General features: G+C 48.6%; 1 protein-coding gene across 1 annotated transcript in view; it reads left to right on the top strand.

Moving 5' to 3' along the window:
- Positions 1-883: 883 nt before the first annotated feature.
- WDR5 (WD repeat domain 5) overlaps positions 884-13,625 on the top strand; it is a 34,450-nt gene continuing 21,708 nt past the window's right edge. The window contains exon 1 of the mRNA XM_038745268.1: positions 884-980. The gene's annotated coding sequence lies outside the window, so the exon portion shown is untranslated. The remainder of the gene's footprint in view (positions 981-13,625) is intronic.

The raw sequence follows: 13,625 nt of genomic DNA, 5'->3' as shown, positions 1-13,625 counted from the left end.
TCCTTCTACAGCCCAGTCCGCACCCTCCGCTCCTCCACCGCTGATCTCCTCACCGTACCTCGCTCTCGCCTGTCCCGCCATCGACCCCCGGCCCACGTCCTCCCGCGGGCCTGGAATGCCCTCCCTCTGCCCACCCGCCAAGCTAGCTCTCTTCCTCCCTTCAAGGCCCTGCTGAGAGCTCACCTCCTCCAGGAGGCCTTCCCAGACTGAGCCCCTTCCTTCCTCTCCCCCTCGTCCCCCTCTCCATCCCCCCCGTCTTACCTCCTTTCCTTCCCCACGGCACCTGTATATATGTATATATGGTTGTACATATTTATTACTCTATTTATTTTACTTGTACATATCTATCCTATTTATTTTATTTTGTTAGTATGCTTGGTTCTGTTCTCTGTCTCCCCCTTTTAGACTGTGAGCCCACAGTTGGGTAGGGACTGTCTCTATAGGTTGCCAATCTGTACTTCCCAAGCGCTTAGTCCAGTGCTCTGCACACAGTAAGCGCTCAATAAATACGATTGATGATGATGACGATGATGAAGGAGAGGAGAAGGGGGGAGGAGGAGGAGAAGGAGGAGGGCGGCAGGCGCTCAGTACGTGTCGGGCAGACGGGTCCAGCCGCGGGCCTCGTTCCCGAGAAAGACCCCCCCGGCCCGGCCCGGCCCAGCCCAGGGCCCCTCGCCGTAGTGGGCGGGCGGGGTGGGGCGGCGCGGCCCCTTTAAGGCGTTCGCGGCGGCGGCGGGTTGTGGCGGGTGCGGGCTTCCGTAGGGGGAGAGGCGGCGCGGTGCGCATGCGCCGTGGGTCGGCCGAGGCCGGGGCCCCCATCCCCCCCCACCCCCCCCCCCGCCATTGCCCGCCCGGCGCCGCCGCCGTGCTTCGCGCCTCGCGCCTCGGCCCGGCGTCCAGTACGCTCCGACAGGAGCATACCCGCCGCGCCCCCACACACAGACACGGGGGAGACGCCCCCCAGCGCGCCCGGGCGGCAGGTGAGACGGGGCGCCGACGGGGACACGGGGCAGGCGCACCGGGCCTGCCCTCCTCCTCCTCCTCCATTCATTCATTCATTCCATCCTATGTACTGAGCGCTTTTTGCGTGCAGAGCACTGCGCTAAGCGCCTCGGAATAGTACAGGTCGGCCCCAGAGAGAGACCGTCATGCATTCGTTCCGTCGTATTGATTGGGCGCTTTCTGTGTGCGGAGCACTGCGCTAAGCGCTTGGGAGAGAGGACAAGCCGGCAGCAGAGAGAGACGGTCCCGACCCATTCATTCATTCAGTCAGTCACATTTGTTGGGCGCTCGGTGTGTGCAGGGCAATCAATCAATCAATCGTATTTATTGAGCGCTTACTATGTGCAGAGCACTGTACTAAGCGCTTGGGAAGTACAAATTGGCAACACATAGAGACAGTCCCTACCCAACAGTGGGCTCACAGTCTGAAAGGGGGAGACAGAGAACAGACTGGGCTGAGCGCTTGGGAATAGTACAAGTCGGCAGCATAGAGAGGGGGTCATTCATTCATTCATCCCGTCGTATTTATTGAGCGCCTATTGTGTGCGGAGCACTGGGCTAAGCGCCTGGGAACGGTACAAGTCGGCAACAGATAGAGGGGGTCATTCATTCATTCATTCCGTCTTATTTATTGACCGCTGGACTACGCGCTTGGATAGAGGGGGTCATTCATTCATTCATTCCGTCGTATTTATTGAGCGCCTATTGTGTGCGGAGCACTGGGCTAAGCGCCTGGGAACGGTGCAAGTCGGCAACAGATAGAGGGGGTCATTCATTCATTCATTCCATCTTATTTATTGACCGCTGGACTACGCGCTTGGATAGAGGGGGTCATTCATTCATTCATCCCGTCGTATTTATTGAGCGCCTATCGTGTGCGGAGCACTGGGCTAAGCGCCTGGGAACGGTGCAAGTCGGCAACAGATAGAGGGGGTCATTCATTCATTCATTCCGTCTTATTTGTTGACCGCTGGACTACGCGCTTGGATAGAGGGGGTCATTCATTCATTCATTCCGTCGTATTTATTGAGCGCCTGTCGTGTGCGGAGCACTGGGCTAAGCGCCTGGGAATGGTACAAGTCGGCAACATATAGAGGGGGTCATTCATTCATTCATTCCGTCTTATTTATTGACCGCTGGACTACGCGCTTGGATAGAGGGGGTCATTCATTCATTCATTCCGTCGTATTTATTGAGCGCCTGTCGTGTGCGGAGCACTGGGCTAAGCGCCTGGGAACGGTACAAGTCGGCAACAGATAGAGGGGGTCATTCATTCATTCATTCCATCTTATTTATTGACCGCTGGACTACGCGCTTGGATAGAGGGGGGTCATTCATTCATTCATTCCGTCGTATTTATTGAGCGCCTATCGTGTGCGGAGCACTGGGCTAAGCGCCTGGGAACGGTACAAGTCGGCAACAGATAGAGGGGGTCATTCATTCATTCATTCCGTCTTATTTATTGACCGCTGGACTACGCGCTTGGATAGAGGGGGTCATTCATTCATTCATTCCGTCGTATTTATTGAGCGCCTATCGTGTGCGGAGCACTGGGCTAAGCGCCTGGGAACGGTACAAGTCGGCAACAGATAGAGGGGGTCATTCATTCATTCATTCCGTCTTATTTATTGACCGCTGGACTACGCGCTTGGATAGAGGGGGTCATTCATTCATTCATTCCGTCGTATTTATTGAGCGCCTATCGTGTGCGGAGCACTGGGCTAAGCGCCTGGGAACGGTACAAGTCGGCAACAGATAGAGGGGGTCATTCATTCATTCATTCCGTCTTATTTATTGACCGCTGGACTACGCGCTTGGATAGAGGGGGGTCATTCATTCATTCATCCCATCGTATTTATTGAGCGCCTATCGTGTGCGGAGCACTGGGCTAAGCGCCTGGGAACGGTACAAGTCGGCAACAGATAGAGGGGGTCATTCATTCATTCATTCCGTCTTATTTATTGACCGCTGGACTACGCGCTTGGATAGAGGGGGGTCATTCATTCATTCATTCCGTCGTATTTATTGAGCGCCTGTTGTGTGCGGAGCACTGGGCTAAGCGCTTCGAAGTAGTGCAAGTAGGCAACGTGGAGAGGGGGTCATTCCTTCATTCCGTCGTATTTATTGAGCGCTTTTTGTGTGCAGAGCACTGCGCCAAGCGCTTGGGAGAGGACAAGTCGGCAACAGATAGAGGCAGGCCCTACCCATTCATTCAGTCAGTGATATTTGTTGGGCGCTTAGTGTGTGCAGAGCACTGGGCTAGGCGCTTGGAAATAGTACGAGACGGCAGCGTATGGAGGTGGTCATTCATTCATTCATTCCATCGTATTTATTGAGCGTTTTTTGTGTGCAGAGCACTGGGCTAGGCGCTTGGAAATAGTATGAGTCGGCCACGTATAGAGGTGATCATTCATTCCATCGTATACTGAGCGCTTTTGTGTGCAGAGCGCTGGGCTAAGCGCTTGGAAATAGTACGAGTCGGCCACGTATAGAGGTGATCATTCATTCATTCCATCGTATACTGAGCGCTTTTGTGTGCAGAGCACTGGGCTAAGCGCTTGGGAATAGTACAAGTCGGCAGCATAGAGAGGGGGTCATTCATTCATTCCATCGTATTTATTGAGCGCCTATTGTGTGCAGAGCACTGGGCTAAGCGCCTGGGAATAGTACAAGTCGGCAACAGATAGAGGCAGGCCATACCCATTCATTCAGTCAGTGATATTTGTTGGGCGCTTAGTGTGTGCAGAGCACTGGGCTAGGCGCTTGGAAATAGTACGAGTCGGCAGCGTCTAGAGGTGGCGGTCCCTACCCATTCATTCAGTCAATGGTATTTGTTGGGCGCTTAGTGTGTGCAGAGCACTGGGCTAGGCGCTTGGAAATAGTACGAGACGGCAGCGTATGGAGGTGGTCATTCATTCATTCATTCCATCGTATTTATTGAGCGTTTTTTGTGTGCAGAGCACTGGGCTAAGCGCTTGGAAATAGTACGAGTCGGCCACGTATAGAGGTGATCATTCATTCCATCGTATACTGAGCGCTTTTGTGTGCAGAGCGCTGGGCTAAGTGCTTGGAAATAGTACGAGTCGGCCACGTATAGAGGTGATCATTCATTCATTCCATCGTATACTGAGCGCTTTTGTGTGCAGAGCACTGGGCTAAGCGCTTGGGAATAGTACAAGTCGGCAGCATAGAGAGGGGGTCATTCATTCATTCCATCGTATTTATTGAGCGCCTATTGTGTGCAGAGCACTGGGCTAAGCGCCTGGGAATAGTACAAGTCGGCAACAGATAGAGGGGGTCATTCATTCATTCATTCCATCGTATTTATTGACCGCTGGACTAAGCGCTTGGAAGTAGTACAAGTCGGCAACATATAGAGGGGGGTCATTCACTCATTCATTCATTCATTCCATCATATTTATTGAGCGCCTATTGTGTGCAGAACACTGGGCTAAGCGATTCGAAGTAGTACAAGTCGGCAGCATAGAGAGGGGGTCATTCATTCATTCCATCGTATTTATTGAGTGCCTATTGTGTGCAGAGCACTGGGCTAAGCACCTGGGAATAGTACAAGTCGGCAACAGAGAGGGGGTCATTCATTCATTCCATCGTATTTATTGACCGCTGGACTAAGCGCTTGGAAGTAGTACAAGTTGGCAACATATAGAGGGGGGTCATTCATTCATTCATTCCATCATATTTATTGAGCGCCTTTTGTGTGCAGAACACTGGGCTAAGCGCTTTGAAGTAGTACAAGTCGGCAACGTATAGAGGGGGTCATCCATTCATTCCATCGTATTGAGCGCTTTTTGTGTGCAGAGCACTGTACTAAGCGCTTGGGAGAGGACAAGTCGGCAACAGAGACGGTCTCTACCCATTCATTCAGTCAATCGTATTTGTTGGGCGCTTAGTGTGTGCAGAGCACTGGGCTAGGCGCTTGGAAATAGTACGAGTTGGCAACGTATAGAGGTGGTCATTCATTCATTCCGTCGTATTGAGCGCTTTTTGTGTGCAGAGCACTGGGCTAAACGCTTGCAAATAGTACAGGTCGGCAGCATATAGAACGGGTCATTCATTCATTCATTCATTCCATCGTATTTATTGAGAGCTTTTTGTGTGCAGAGCACTGGGCTAAGCGCGTGGGAATAGTGCAAGTCGGCAGCATATAGAGGGGGTCATTCATTCATTCCATCGTATTTATTGAGCGCCTATTGTGTGCAGAGCACTGGGCTAAGCGCCTGGGAATAGTACAAGTCGGCAACAGATAGAGGGGGTCATTCATTCATTCCATCGTATTTATTGACCACTGGACTAAGCGCTTGGAAGTAGTACAAGTCGGCAACACATAGAGATGGTCATTCATTCATCCCATTGTATTTACTGAGTGCTTTTTGTGTGCAGAGCACTGGGCTAAAGCGCTTGGGAATAGTACAAGTCGGCAACATAGAGGGGGTCATTCATTCATTCATTCCATCGTATTTATTGGGCGCTTTTTGTGTGCAGAGCACTGGGCTAAGGACTTGGAAATAGTATAAGTTGGCAACATATAGAGGTGGTCATTCATTCATTCCATCGTATTTATTGAGAGCTTTTTGTGTGTGCACTGCGGTAAGCGCTTGGTAGAGGACAAGTCGGCAACAGATAGAGACAGTCCTGACCCATTCATTCAGTCAGTCAGTCACATTTGTTGGGCGCTTAGTGTGTGCAGAGCACTGGGCCAAAGCGCTTGGGAATAGTACAAGTCGGCAGCATAGAGAGGTGGTCATTCATTCCTTCATTCCATCGTATTTACTGAGCGCTTTTTGTGTGCAGAGCACTGGGCTAAGTGCTTGGAAGTAGTACTAGTCGGCAACATATAGAGGAGGTCATTCATTCATTCCATCGTATTTATTGAGCGCTTTTTGTGTGCAGAGCACTGGGCTAAGTGCTTGGAAGTAGTACTAGTCGGCAACATATAGAGGAGGTCATTCATTCATTCCATCGTATTTATTGAACGCTTTTTGTGTGCGGAGCACTGGGCTAAGCGCTTGGGAATAGTACAAGTCGGCAACATATAGAGGGGGCCATTCATTCATTCCATCGTATTTATTGAACACTTTTTGTGTGCAGAGCACTGGGCTAAGCGCTTGGAAGTAGTACAAGTCGGCAACATATAGAGGAGGACATTCATTCACTCATTCATTCCATCGTATTTATTGACCACTGGACTAAGCGCTTGAAAGTAGTACAAGTCGGCAGCATATAGAGATGGTCATTCATTCATTCCATTGTATTTATTGAGCGCTTTTTGTGTGCAGAGCACTGGGCTAAGCGCTTAGGAATGGTACAAGTCGGCAACATATGGGGGGAGTCATTCATTCATTCATTCATTCCATCGTATTTATTGAGCGCTTTTTGTGTGCGGAGCATTGCACTAAGCACTTGGGAGAGGGCAAGTTGGCAACAGATAGAGATGGTCCTGACCCATTCGGTCAGTCAGTCATATTTGTTGGGCGCTCAGTGTGTGCAGAGCACTGGGTCGAGCGTTAGGGAATAGTACAGGTTGGCAGCATATAGAGGTGGTCATTCACTCATTCATTCCATCGTATTTATTGAGTGCTTTTTGTGTGCAGAGCACTGGGCTAAGCGCTTGGAAGTAGTACAGGTCGGCAACATATAGAGGGGGTCATTCATTCATTCATTCCATCATATTTATTGACCACTGGACTAAGCGCTTGGAAGTAGTACAAGCCGGCAACATGTAGAGATGGTCATTCATTCAATCCGTCGTATTTATTGAGCACTTTTTGTGTGCAGGGCACTGGGCTAAGCGCTTGGAAATAGTACAAGTCGGCAACATATAGAGGTGGTCATTCATTCATTCATTCCATCGTATTTATTGAGCGCTTTTTGTGTGCGGAGCACTGCACTAAGCGCTTGGAAGAGGACAAGTCGGCCACAGAGACGGTCCTGCCCCATTCATTCATTCAGTCAGTCACATTTGTTGGGCGCTCAGTGTGTGCAGAGCACTGGGCTAAGCACTTGGAAGTAGTACAAGTCGGCAACATATAGAGGTGGTCATTCATTCGTTCCATCGTATTTATTGAGCGCTTTTTGTGTGCAGAGCACTGGGCTAAGCGCTTGGGAGAGCACAAGTCGGCAACAGAGACAGCCCCTATTCATTCATTCATTCATTCCGTTGTATTTATTGGGCACTTAGTGTATGCAGAGCACTGGACTAAGCGCTTGGGAGAGGACAAGTCGGCAACAGAGACGGTCCCCACCTATCCATTTGGTCGTATTGGGCGCTTACTGTGTGCAGAGCACTGCACCAAGCGCTTGGGAGAGGACAGTTAGGCAACAGAGACAGTCACTCATTCAATCGTATCTATTGAGCGCTGACTATGTGCGGTACACTGGACTAAGTGCTTGGGAGAGGACAAATTGGCAACAGATGGACCCTGTTCATTCATTCATTCACTAGTATTCATTGAGCGCTTACTGTGTGCACAGCACTGGACTAAGCGCTTGGGAATAGTACAAGTTGGCAACATAGGGATGTTCATTCATTCATTCCATTGTATTTATTGAGTGCTTACTGTGTGCAGAGCACTGGACTAAGCACTTGGGAGAAGACAAGTCAGCAACATATAGAGACGGTCCCTACCTATTCATTCATAGTCATATTTATTGGGCACTTACTGTGTGCAGAGCACTGAACTAAGTGCTTGGGAGTAGTACAAGTCAGCAACATATAGTGACGGTCATTCATTCATTCCGTCGTATTTACTGAGCGCTTACTGTGTGCAGAGCACTGAACTAAGCGCTTGGAAATAGTACAAGTTGGCAACTGATAGAGATGGTCATTCATTCATTTATGCATTCAATCAATCATTTATTGGGCGCTTACTGTGTGTAGAGCACTGGACTAAGCGCTTGGGAGAGTATAAATTGGCAACAGAGACAGTCATTCATTCATTCCATTTATTGAGCACTTACTGTGTGCGGAGCACTGCACTAATCGCTTGGGAGAGGACAAGTCGGCAACAGATAGAGACGGTCCCCACCCATTCACTCACTCACTCATTGTTGTATTTATTAAGTGCTTACTGTGTGCAGAGCACTGGGCTAAGCGCTTAGGAATAGTACAAGTCGACAACATATAGAGATGGTCATTCATTCACTCATTCAATCGTATTCATTGAGCACTGACTGTGTGCAGAGCACTGGACTAAGCGCTTGGGAGAGGACAAGTCGGCAACAGAGACAGTCCCTACCCATTCATTCATTCATTCATTTAATTATCTTTATTAAATGCTTCATTCATTCAATCGTATTTATTGAGTGCTTACTGTGTGCAGAGCACTGCACTAAGCGCTTGGGAGAGGACAGTTCGGCAACAGAGACGGTCATTCATTCAGTCGTATTTATTGAGCGCTAACTGAGCCCGTTGTTGGGTAGGGATTGTCTCTATCTGTTACCAAATTGTACTTTCCAAGCACTTAGTACAGTGCTGTGCACACAGTAAGTGCTCAATAAATACGATTGAATGAATGAATGTGCAGTGCACTGGACTAAGCGCTTGGGAGAGGACAGCTTGGCAACAGAGATGGACCCTTATTCATTCATTCATTCACTCATATTTAGTGAGCACTTACTGTGTGCAGAGCACTGGACTAAGCGCTTGGGAATAGTACAAGTCGGCAACATATAGGGATGTTCATTCATTCATTCATCCCATCTTATTTATGGACTGCTTACTGTGTGCAGAGCACTGGACTAAGCGTTTGGGAGAGGACAAGTCAGCAACATATAGAGACGGTCCCTACCTATTCATTCATAGTTGCATTTATTGGGCGCTTACTATGTACCGAGCACTGGACTAAGCGCTTGGGAATAGTACAAGTCGGCAACATATAGAGACAGTCATTCATTCATTCATTCCATTGTATTTACTGAGCGCTTACTGTGTGCAGAGCACTGGACTAAGCGCTTGGAAATAGTGAAAGTCGGCAACAGATAGAGATGGTCATTCATCTATTCATTCAATCAATCATATTTATTGGGCGCTTACTGTGTGCAGAGCACTGGACTAAGCACTTGGGAGAATACAAACTGGCAACAGAGACATTCATTCATTCATTCCATTGTATTTATTGAGTGCTTACTGTGTGCAGAGCACTGGACTAAGCGCTTGGGAGAATACAAATTGGCAACAGAGACGGTCATTCATTCATTCCATTGTATTTATTGAGCTCTTACTGTGTGCAGAGCACTGGACTAAGCGCTTGGGAGAGGACAAGTCGGCAACAGATAGAGATGCTCCCTACCCATCCATTCAGTTGTATTTATTGGGTGCTTAGTGTGTTCAGAGCACTGGACTAAGCGCTTGGGAGAGGACAGATTGGCAACATATAGAGATGTTCATTCATTCATTCCATTATATTTATTGAGTGATTAATGTGTGCGGAGCACTGGACTAAGCACTTGGGAGAGGACAAATTGGCAACAGATAGAGATGGTCCCTACCCAACACCTCCTCCATTCATTCATTCATTAATATAATAATAATAACGATGATCATCATCAATCGTATTTATTGAGCGCTTACTGTGTGCAGAGCACTGTACTAAGCACTTGGGAAGTACAACTTGGCAACATATAGAGACAGTCCCTACCCAACAGTGGGCAAGTGCTTACTATGTGCCAAGCACTGTTCTCCTCCCCATCGGCCCCCGCCCTACCTCCTTCCCCTCCCCACAGCACTTGTACATATTTGTACAGATTTATTACTCTATTTATTTTACTTGTACTTATTTACTATTCTGTTTTGTTAATGATGTGCACATAGCTATAATTCCATTTTTTCTGACCATTTTGACATCTGTCTACATATTTTGTTTTGCTGTCTGTCTCCCCCTTCTAGACTGTGAGCCCGTTGTTGGGTAGGGACCATCTCTATATGTTGCCAACTTGTACTTTCGAAGCGCTTAGTACAGTGCTCTGCACACAGTAAGCGCTCAATAAATACGATTGAATGAATGAATGAATTCAATCCTACTGAACGGGGCTAAGCGCTTCATTCATTCACTCGTCTTTAGGGAGCGCTTACCGTGTGAAGGGCCCTGTGCTAAGTGCTTCGTTCAATTGTCTACGGAGCACTTACGGGGTGCAGGGCCCTGTGCTAAGCGCTTCATTCATTCAGTCGGCTTTAGGGAGCCTTTATTGGGTGCAGTACTGGGCTAAGCGCTTCATTTGATCGTATTCATGGACACCTACGTGCAGGGCCCTGTGCTAAGCGCTTCATTCAGTCGTCTTTAGAGAGCGCTTACGGGGTGCAGGGCCCTGGGCGAAGCACTTCATTCAGTCATCTTCAGGGAGCGCTTACTGGGTGGAGGGCAGTGTGCTAAGCGCTTCATTCGAGAAGCAGTGTGGCTCAGGGGAAAGAGCCCGGGCTTTGGAGTAGGAGGTCATGGGTTCAAATCCCGGCTCCGCCACTTGTCAGCTATGTAACTCTGGGCAAGTCATTTCACTTCTCTGGGCCTCAGTTCCCTCATCTGTAAAATGGGCATCAAGGCTGTGAGCCCCCCATGGGACAACCTGATCATCTTGTAAGCTCCCCAGCACTTAGAACAGTGCTTTGCACATAGTAAGCGCTTAATAAATGCCGTTATTATTATTATTCATTCAACCGTTTTCATGGAGCCCTTACTGGGTGCAGGGCCCTGTGCTAAGCGCTTCATTCAGTTTAATTATAGAGCGTTTGGGTGCGGGGCACTGGGCTAAGCGCTTCGTTTAATCATCTTTATGAATCACTTACTGGCTGCAGGGCACTGTGCTAAGCGCTTCATTCAATTGTATTTATGGAATACTTTTTTTTTAATGGCATTTGTTAAGCACTTACTATGTGCAAAGCACTGTTCTAAGCGCTGGGGAGGATACAAGGTGATCAGGTTGTCCCACATGGGGCTCAGTCTTCATCCCCATTTTACAGATGAAGGAACTGAGGCACAGAGAGGTTAAGTGACTTGCCCAAAGTCACACAGCTGACAACTGGCGGAGCTGGGATTTGACCCTATGACCTCTGACTCCCAAGCCCGTGCTCTTTCCATGGAGCCGCTCTGCTTCTCTAGTGCTTAGTGTGCAGAGTGCAGAGCACTGTGCTAAGCGCTTCATTCATTCAGTCATCTTTATGCAGAGCTTACTGTGCAGAGCACCGTGCCAGGCGTTTCATTCATTCAGTCATCTTTATAGAGCGCTTACTGGGTGCAGAGCACCCCCTTAATGCCCAGGGTGCCGCACCCAGCTGCACCCCAGCACCCACCTATCCTCTACCCATCGCTTACCAGGCCGTCCGGGGGTGGGTTCCCCTGGGTGCTGCAGGCCTGGGCACCTCCGCCGCCCATCGCTTGCAAGGCCACCCTCCCTCCCCCCTTCTTGGGATGGCACCTGGGGGGCGAGTTATTCTATTTATATTATTTTGTCAATAGGTTTGGTTTTGTCCTCTGTCTCCCCCTTCTAGCCTGTGAGCCCACTGTTGGGTAGGGACCGTCTCTCTATGTTGCCAACTTGGACTGCCCAAGCACTTAGTGCAGTGCTCTGCACACGGTAAGCGCTCAATAAATGCAATTGAATGAATGAATGAATGAATGAATGAGTTTCCCTGGGTGGCATAGAGCTGGTGACCTCCGGCTCCCGTCGCTTACAAGGCTGTCCCCCTCCTCTTCCCCCGTCCCGGGGGTCATCCCCTGGGTGGTACAGGCCTGGAGCTCTCTGGTGCCCATCGCTGCTAAGCCTGTCCTCCATCCTTCCCTGGGTGGTGTAGACCCGGGCACCCGAAATGGGCATTGGGATTCTGGTAACCCTCCACTCCATCGAGGCACCTCATGGTTCTGTTACACCTCCTCACCACCCATTCCTTGAAACTGTATTTCGGCAAGTAGCCTTCCAATGGCACCTGCACCAAGCCCCTCTGCATGGTACCCTGATAATCAACCCCCCCAACCACTGGAAGTTGACTAGCCCTCAACCTGGAATATCAGGGCACGTTTTTGATCTCCAGCACGGTGGCAGAAGATGGGTTAGGGGACTGCACGCGCGTGCCACGTCAGGACTGGCTGGCATTCTTCCCTTGCAGGCCCCTGCGTTACTTTGGGTTTACACGTGACTCAACATCCACACCAGAAAGAGCAGACGATTCTTTTCCCTGTCAGCGTTTTGAATGAAAGCTGAAGCAATTCAGAGTCTTTTTTTAACACTCAATTTTTTTCTGTAAAAATCGAGGGAAGGGTGTGGGCTAGAGTTTAATTTTTTAAAGGATAATTAGCTCTGTAAAGTCAGTCGGGAAATTTCTCTCTTTAGTATTTCAATGGCCAGGAAAGAACTGAAGACAAAAACTCAGAGGGGAGGGGAACCCTTCCCTTTTTTTTTTTCCATTTCTTTTTTAAAAATCAGAATAGCCTTTTCCCTCTTAGGTTAGAGTGGCATATGTTTATGGGCTTTTAAAAAATTCTTTAATGGAACTTGGGTGTGTGGCCGCCTCCAAAGCTACCGATCGTATTGGCAGGTGAAAGTAATCACCTACTGTATAGATTTGCGATATTTCCCATTGTCAAGCTGAAATCTAATTGAGCCGCAGTAGAGATTTTTTTTTTTCTCCTCTGCAGTATGAGTCCTGATTGCAGAGTATCAGTGCAGCACTTCTTTTTTACAGAAGGCAAGGCGTTCGAAACTCCCAACACACAAAGCTGGCTACGGCTTGCTCTTTTCAGATGTTTCATGGTTGACTCTGAAAGCAAAGATGACAGCGGCGTCGAAAGGCTTTCCGAAACATTCCAGCAAGTGTCTTTGCATTTATATTCCCCTAAGTGTCTCTTGGGGTTTTAAGTTCACTGGACATGCATATTGGGTTTTAACCATTTCTCTTGAATGTACTGTTAGTACATATTTCTGACTGAAGGATCTAGATGGCCTCCAAGGCTGCTGATGCTTCTTCTGAGGCCCCTGTCAGCTGGAGCCTTAGTTTCCAGACCAGGCTCTTTTAACGATTGTCTTGACTTTTTAAGACATTTTAAAATACAGTAGTGCACTTCAGCTATTCCCAAGAGCATTCCAACTGGCTTTGGAATAATGTAATGAAAAGGGCCTTTGAAATGTGGGATAATAGCCCATGAAAAGAGGAGGAACTCGGGAGTGTAGTATTTTCTTGTTACAGATGGTGCACTGTGCATCGTGGGTTTATTTTGTCTGCCTGTAGCTCATGTTTGCCTCATGCCTGTAGCTCATCATCATCAATCGTATTTATTGAGCGCTTACTCATGTTTGACTTACTTAGCTCATGTTTGCCTCACCTTCAGATCCAGGTTCTGTTACCCTGAAATAACAATCAATCAATAAGTGGTATTTATTGAGCTGTTACTGAATGCAGAACACTGTACTAAGTGCTTGGAAGAGTACAATGCAACAGATTGGATAGACACGTACCCTGCTCACCAGGATACTACAGACTAAAGGGGGCTCAATCAGTTGTATTTATTGAGTGCTTACTGTTTGCAGAGCACTGTATTAAGCATTTGGGAGAGTGCACTATAGCAGACACATTCCCTGCCCACTACAAACTTACAGTTTAGGCAGGGAGGGGCAGA

This window comes from Tachyglossus aculeatus, chromosome 4 (assembly GCF_015852505.1).
Source record: "Tachyglossus aculeatus isolate mTacAcu1 chromosome 4, mTacAcu1.pri, whole genome shotgun sequence".
NCBI classification, from domain to species: Eukaryota; Metazoa; Chordata; class Mammalia; order Monotremata; family Tachyglossidae; genus Tachyglossus; species Tachyglossus aculeatus.
The sequence above is the reverse complement of the archived record's forward strand: the minus strand, read 5'-3'. Positions and strand labels throughout refer to the sequence as shown.